Here is a 6,456-nt window from a genome sequence, read left to right as displayed (position 1 = left end):
TGGTTCGGTTTATTGGGGTTTAACGCCCCAAAGCGACTCAGGGTATGAGGGATGCCGTAGTGAAGGGCTCCGGAAATTTCAACCACCTGAGCTTATTTAACGTGCACTGACATCGCACAGTACACGGACCTCCAGCATTTCGCCTCCATCGAAATTCGACCGCCGCGGCTGGGATCGAACCCGCGTCTTTCGGGTCAGCAGCCGAGCGCCGTAACCACTGAGCCACCGCCGCGGGGTAGAAGGGGGACACCTAAGCTCCGCTAAGGGTGTGACGCGGTATTACCCATATATGCACAGCCCCTCCGGGGTGGCTGAGTGGTTACGCACTCGGCTGCTGACCTGAAAGACGCGGGTTCGATCCCGGCCGCGGCAGCCGAATTTCGATTGAGGCGAAATTCTAGAGGCCCGTGTACTGTGCGATGTCAGTGCACGTTAATGATCCCCAGGTGGTGGAAATTTCCGGAGTCCCTCACTACGGCGTCAGTAAAACAATTATGTTGTTGTTGTTCTTTTTTTTGTTCTTCACTCTTTGTTGCTTGTTGTTTCTTCTTTCTTCTTAGTAGGTCCCGTTTCCCTGCTTCGCCCAAAGAACCTCTCGATTCCACCGGATTAACTGAAAACACTTTTAATTAACACTTGATCGCAACAAAAAGGTACAGTACAGTTATAATGATGACAGCAGCATTGAAAAGAATAACTGAGCTGGGCCGCCCCTGGACTTAAGATAATCCGTCGTCCTAAGCGAGCATGCGGGAGGAAGTCCGTCTCCTACCCAGCTCCGACCTCAACTGCCGCCCGCTCAGAGCTTGCGGCCGTGGCTGGGCTTCTACAAAAACATGTATTCGTTCAGCGCTCTCATATTCCCAAGGGCGCTTTCCCCCGGTTTCGGGGAATCCATGTACCGCAGACAGGGCTGGGGCGCCGGCGCGTCTGGGCCTTGGTCCGCAAGGTTAGGAAACCCATCCCCGCGGAGAAGCGCAAATTTACGACCAGTGGCTGCGACATACGGCAAAGAAAAACAATGAAAACCCAGGCACCTAACAGATGTGCGGGGTGTGGTCTGTCGAAGGCGTCCGGAGCCCCGCACATGCACGAAGCGGCGCCGTCTACGGGGACACACGGCGCCTTACATGTCGGTGCTAGAACGAGACCCAACTAAACCAGTTGCACACTCGATGCTCACTCCACGTGAAGTGCGAGTTCACCCGCAGAAACAAATATCTCAAAATGTGGGTGATGAAAGCGCGGTCCGTCCAGGGGGCCGGTCCGCAGGACAAACAACAGACAAACAAAAGTTCCGCCCCCGAAGGCACGCGGCACCCTGCCGACGCGGCTCGGGGGTACCGCTGTACGAAACAGAACTCGAAACAGCATACAAAAGACAAAAGTTTCCTCCCCGCCCGGGACGCCCGGCATCCCGGCGAAGCGGCTCGGGGCGTAGCTGTATTAAAAAACACAAACAAAAGAAACGCGTACAAGCGGGTGCAAGCGACGACCTTACAGCGTCCCTCATAGCCTCAGCACGCACGTGCAGGAAGCTCGTGCGTGAAAATAAGTGGCTGCAAAGCCTGCGCAAAGCGACCCACCTCCTCCATTACGGTTTCCAGCGTATTAGTGCGTTGGCCATCACAAAGAACAAGGTGGTCATCAACGTACCTAAATACCTTTTTAACACTTGTACCAGCAAGGGTTGCGTTCAGGAACCTGTCTTTTCGCGCCAAGTACAAATCACTGAGTAGGGGCGCGATACATGAACCGATGCAAACACCGCGTTTCTGGAGATACACTTTTTCTTCCCAGAGGACGAAAGTCGACCTGAGGTACAACGATAATAGTTCCAAGAGCGCTCTTATAGACATTCCGCAGGCGTTTTCAAATGCAACGGCACCATGAGTATCTATGCATTCTTCTACAGACACCATTAGCTCGTCATGCGGTATGGAATAGTACAAATCTTTTACATCAATTGAGCATGCGGCAAAATCACTGCTAGAATTGTCATTTAAAAACCTAGCTATATCGTCCGAAGGTTTCACCTGAAATGGGTCGTCAGTTGTTAGTAGTTTTAATTTTGCTTCCAAGAAGACACCAAGAATCGTTTGCCAAGTCCCTCCCTCAGAAATTATTCCCCTCAAGGGCCAGTCTGGTTTGTGAGTTTTTACAGTGAAAAACGCGTCCAAGTTAGACTTCTTGCAAGTTTTTATGCCTCGAAGGAGGCAGTCAAGTTTAAGTTCTTTGCAGAGCTTCATAGCAGTTAACTTTGCTTTTCTAACAGCTGATGTCCTGTGCTCGTCAAAAACAGAGCTGATGGTATCTAATGCCTTAGTTTTGTACAGGTCCTTGGAAATCACAGTAAAGCCCCCTCTTTGTCAGAGGTCAGCAACGCAAGGGAATTGTCTTCCGAGTACCTTACAGTACGTCCCACTGGCGGATTCCTCTCGCAGAGCTGGTAGCGGCCAACGACGTCGACCTTGTCTGAGATGCACCTTGCACTTTCCGATTCAGGGCTTGCCTTGGCAACGCGCCGCACCATGGCAAGAAGCTCCGGTGTTGTCTTCTTTGGTTGGATGGCAAACTTCGGCCCAAGGCTAAGCACCTCGCGGACCGGTTGCGGTAGAACATCGACACCAAGCGTGTGGATCTTGTTTTCATGGCTCTGTGCATACATAGGGCAGACTGGCAGGTGCATGAACGAAAGGCTACTAGAACACAAAACTGATTTCGAACAAGCTTACAGGAACCTGGGAATACATTCAGAGATTGCCCTTCAACCTGATTTCCAAAAATGTAGAGCTTTGGCTAATCACAAAGACCAGTTAGTCCGCGAAATAATCGAGGCAGCTTCGATAGCAAGTCTGCGCGACGATTGTGTCAGCACGCCGTCTGTTGCTTTGACAAAGAAAGAATTTGACATGTTGAAAATGTGATTATAAATCGGTGATTATTTATCGTATGTCGCAATTTTTTGGACGCTTGAACGATATGGTTGTGACGCATATGTTTTTGAGGGGGTGAAGAAGGTATAAGAAGCAGTGTTTCTTCGAAATAAAAATCAGTTGTAAGTCAGCGCTTGTCTCTTGTCCCGGTGTTTTGCGCTGTTCCGTCACAAAATATTTATTTGACTCGACGTTTCGACCGGAAGACCTATCTTTTTCAAAAGTGGGTTATCTTTGCTGATGTTTCCCCTTTTATAGGGGTTAGGCACAGGACAGGTGAGCGAGGAACAGAAATAAGTAGACAGAAGTGAAAAAGAAAAAAATATACAAGTAAAAAAACAAAGAAATAAGCATGGATAGGAAAATATAAGCGTGGTTCAGCTCTGGGTAAGCCTGGTCAGTTGTGTTAGCTGCGACGCTTTTCGAGTTGTGCAGCGCGTTCTTCTGCTGTCTCTCGAGCGCGTTGTCTCTCTATCTTGGTCCTCCCTCCGTTGCTTCTCATAACGACAAGATTCCACCGAGGCGAAGCGCGTATGGGGAGCCTGCGCTGCCCATGCGGCACTGCAGTTATTCCACTATTCGACTAAAAACTGCTGCCGTCACTCGCTTGGGCCGCCACAAACACGAGGGCACATTCCGAACGATTAGAAGCCCGCGTTTGGTTGACAGCACTATTTGCCTCGCTTCTGTAGACATAACCCAGATAACTGTCAGGCACCACGTGTGGCTTCGACAGAGCGCAGAAGCTCATTCCAATAAGCTCAGGAAGGTGGCGTGGAATAGCACTACGGGTCACGGTGTAAGAATAATATACTGAGGTGTTGAACTTGACACTCTCCTCCCGCCGCGCGCGAGCGCGCCTCCTGCTCGCGACCACAATATGTTCGGGGGAGGGAAGGGGTGTTGCCATGGCAACCGGTCGCTAACTTAGAGGGCGCTGCGAAAGGCGGGCCCACGCTTGGCGGCTCGGTCCGGCGTGGCGCGGCATGTGTTTATGCCTCATTTCTGAGTGTGCGGCTGCACTTCTGTGCTGTTAAGAACGCGTTCTTTTATTTTCCAACAAGACCTTGTGTTTGGCTATCGTCGGCAGAGTAGCCCACAGCTGGTGAATGCTGTGCAATGGGAAGAAAGCGCTTCGTGCCGAACTACAATTCGGGCTACCGGACATGTGCGTAGAGTGTGTCATTATTCAAGGCTCCTAACGACAATGTTCGTTCAGAGAAGTGGCGCCGTGCGATTCCTAGGGCAGACCGGATATCAATGCCCACTGACCATATCTGCGCCAAGTATTTTGCAGAGGACGCGATATGAAGGGCATATTACGCGGAGCTCGATGGAAGAGTGTTACTTGACGCGGTAAAGATGCCCGTGCTTTCTAGAGATGCAGTTCTTACCTTATTTCTGAACTGACCCAAGTATATCACGCGGCCAAAGAGACCTAGAAAGCCACCTCGGAAGCCACCTAGAAAATTCCTTTTATCCGGAATTGTCATTAATATGTTCCAATATGCCACATTTTTTGCTACATTTGCTGTTTAGGTTACATCGAAAACTGCTGTTATCGCGCAGTGACACTGATTATATCTTGAACATTCACCCAGTTACTGTATTTTTTGTTTGCACTGTGCATATGGTGTCTAATAAAGCTCTGAAATTTTTCATTGTTTTTAAATTGTGGGAGTACAGGACAGTCCAAACATCTGAGATGGTGATTTCCTCATATTTTTTCACCTCATTGTGACTTTCGAAAGCGTACTTGGCTAAACGCTGACCCTTGCACACGTGAGTCCTTCAAGAGCCATTTAGCCTGCTGTAGACAGGAGCTTAATGAAAATTATGCCCGCTCTAACGTGCACTGACATCGCACAGTACACGAGCCCCTAGAATTTCGCCTCCATAGAAATTCGACTGCCGCGGCCGGGATCGAACCCGCGTCTTTCCGGTCAGCAGCCGAGCACCGTAACCACTAAGCCACCGTGGCGGCCGATAAGAGTGAAGCAGAAAAATTTCCGGTGCGGCAATTTTCTACCATTGCGAGCGGAAAATGGTACCAGGACCCCCACTTACATTTATTCTGCTTAGATCTATGAGCAGATCGATGAAACAGGAACTGGGCGAGGAAGCGAAACGTGAATGGGCTTCGAGTGCTGCTCGACTGAGTCCATATCATTAACTGCTTTACACAAGATAATTTCATTCAAACAAACTTTTCAAACTGGCACACTATTGATTTTAATTTCAAACAAGGAATTTCCTTGCAGTTTTGAATTAAATTCACACGACCATAGCGAGAATCGAGCTGGAGCAGCGGAACCTCAAGGCGCCAGCACCGCTACTCTGGACGGACGGACGGACGTATGGACGTATGGACGTATGGACGTATGGACGTATGGACGTATGGACGTATGGACGTATGGACGATGGATGGATGGATGGATGGATGGATGGATGGATGGATGGATGGATGGATGGATGGATGGATGGATGGATGGATGGATGGATGGATGGATGGATGGATGGATGGATGGATGGATGGATGGATGGATGGATGGATGGATGGATGGATGGATGGATGGATGGATGGATGGATGGATGGATGGATGGATGGATGGATGGATGGATGGATGGATGGATGGATGGATGGATGGATGGATGGATGGATGGATGGATGGATGGATGGATGGATGGATGGATGGATGGATGGATGGATGGATGGATGGATGGATGGATGGATGGATGGATGGATGGATGGATGGATGGATGGATGGATGGATGGATGGATGGATGGATGGATGGATGGATGGATGGATGGATGGATGGATGGATGGATGGATGGATGGATGGATGGATGGATGGATGGATGGATGGATGGATGGATGGATGGATGGATGGATGGATGGATGGATGGATGGATGGATGGATGGATGGATGGATGGATGGATGGATGGATGGATGGATGGATGGATGGATGGATGGATGGATGGATGGATGGATGGATGGATGGATGGATGGATGGATGGATGGATGGATGGATGGATGGATGGATGGATGGATGGATGGATGGATGGATGGATGGATGGATGGATGGATGGATGGATGGATGGATGGATGGATGGATGGATGGATGGATGGATGGATGGATGGATGGATGGATGGATGGATGGATGGATGGATGGATGGATGGATGGATGGATGGATGGATGGATGGATGGATGGATGGATGGATGGATGGATGGATGGATGGATGGATGGATGGATGGATGGATGGATGGATGGATGGATGGATGGATGGATGGATGGATGGATGGATGGATGGATGGATGGATGGATGGATGGATGGATGGATGGATGGATGGATGGATGGATGGATGGATGGATGGATGGATGGATGGATGGATGGATGGATGGATGGATGGATGGATGGATGGATGGATGGATGGATGGATGGATGGATGGATGGATGGATGGATGGATGGATGGATGGATGGATGGATGGATGGATGGATGGATGGATGGATGG

This window comes from Amblyomma mixtum, chromosome 3 (genome assembly GCF_055824585.1).
Source record: "Amblyomma mixtum isolate Tamu chromosome 3, ASM5582458v1, whole genome shotgun sequence".
Classification (NCBI taxonomy): Eukaryota; Metazoa; Arthropoda; class Arachnida; order Ixodida; family Ixodidae; genus Amblyomma; species Amblyomma mixtum.
This window is presented reverse-complemented; position numbering follows the sequence as displayed.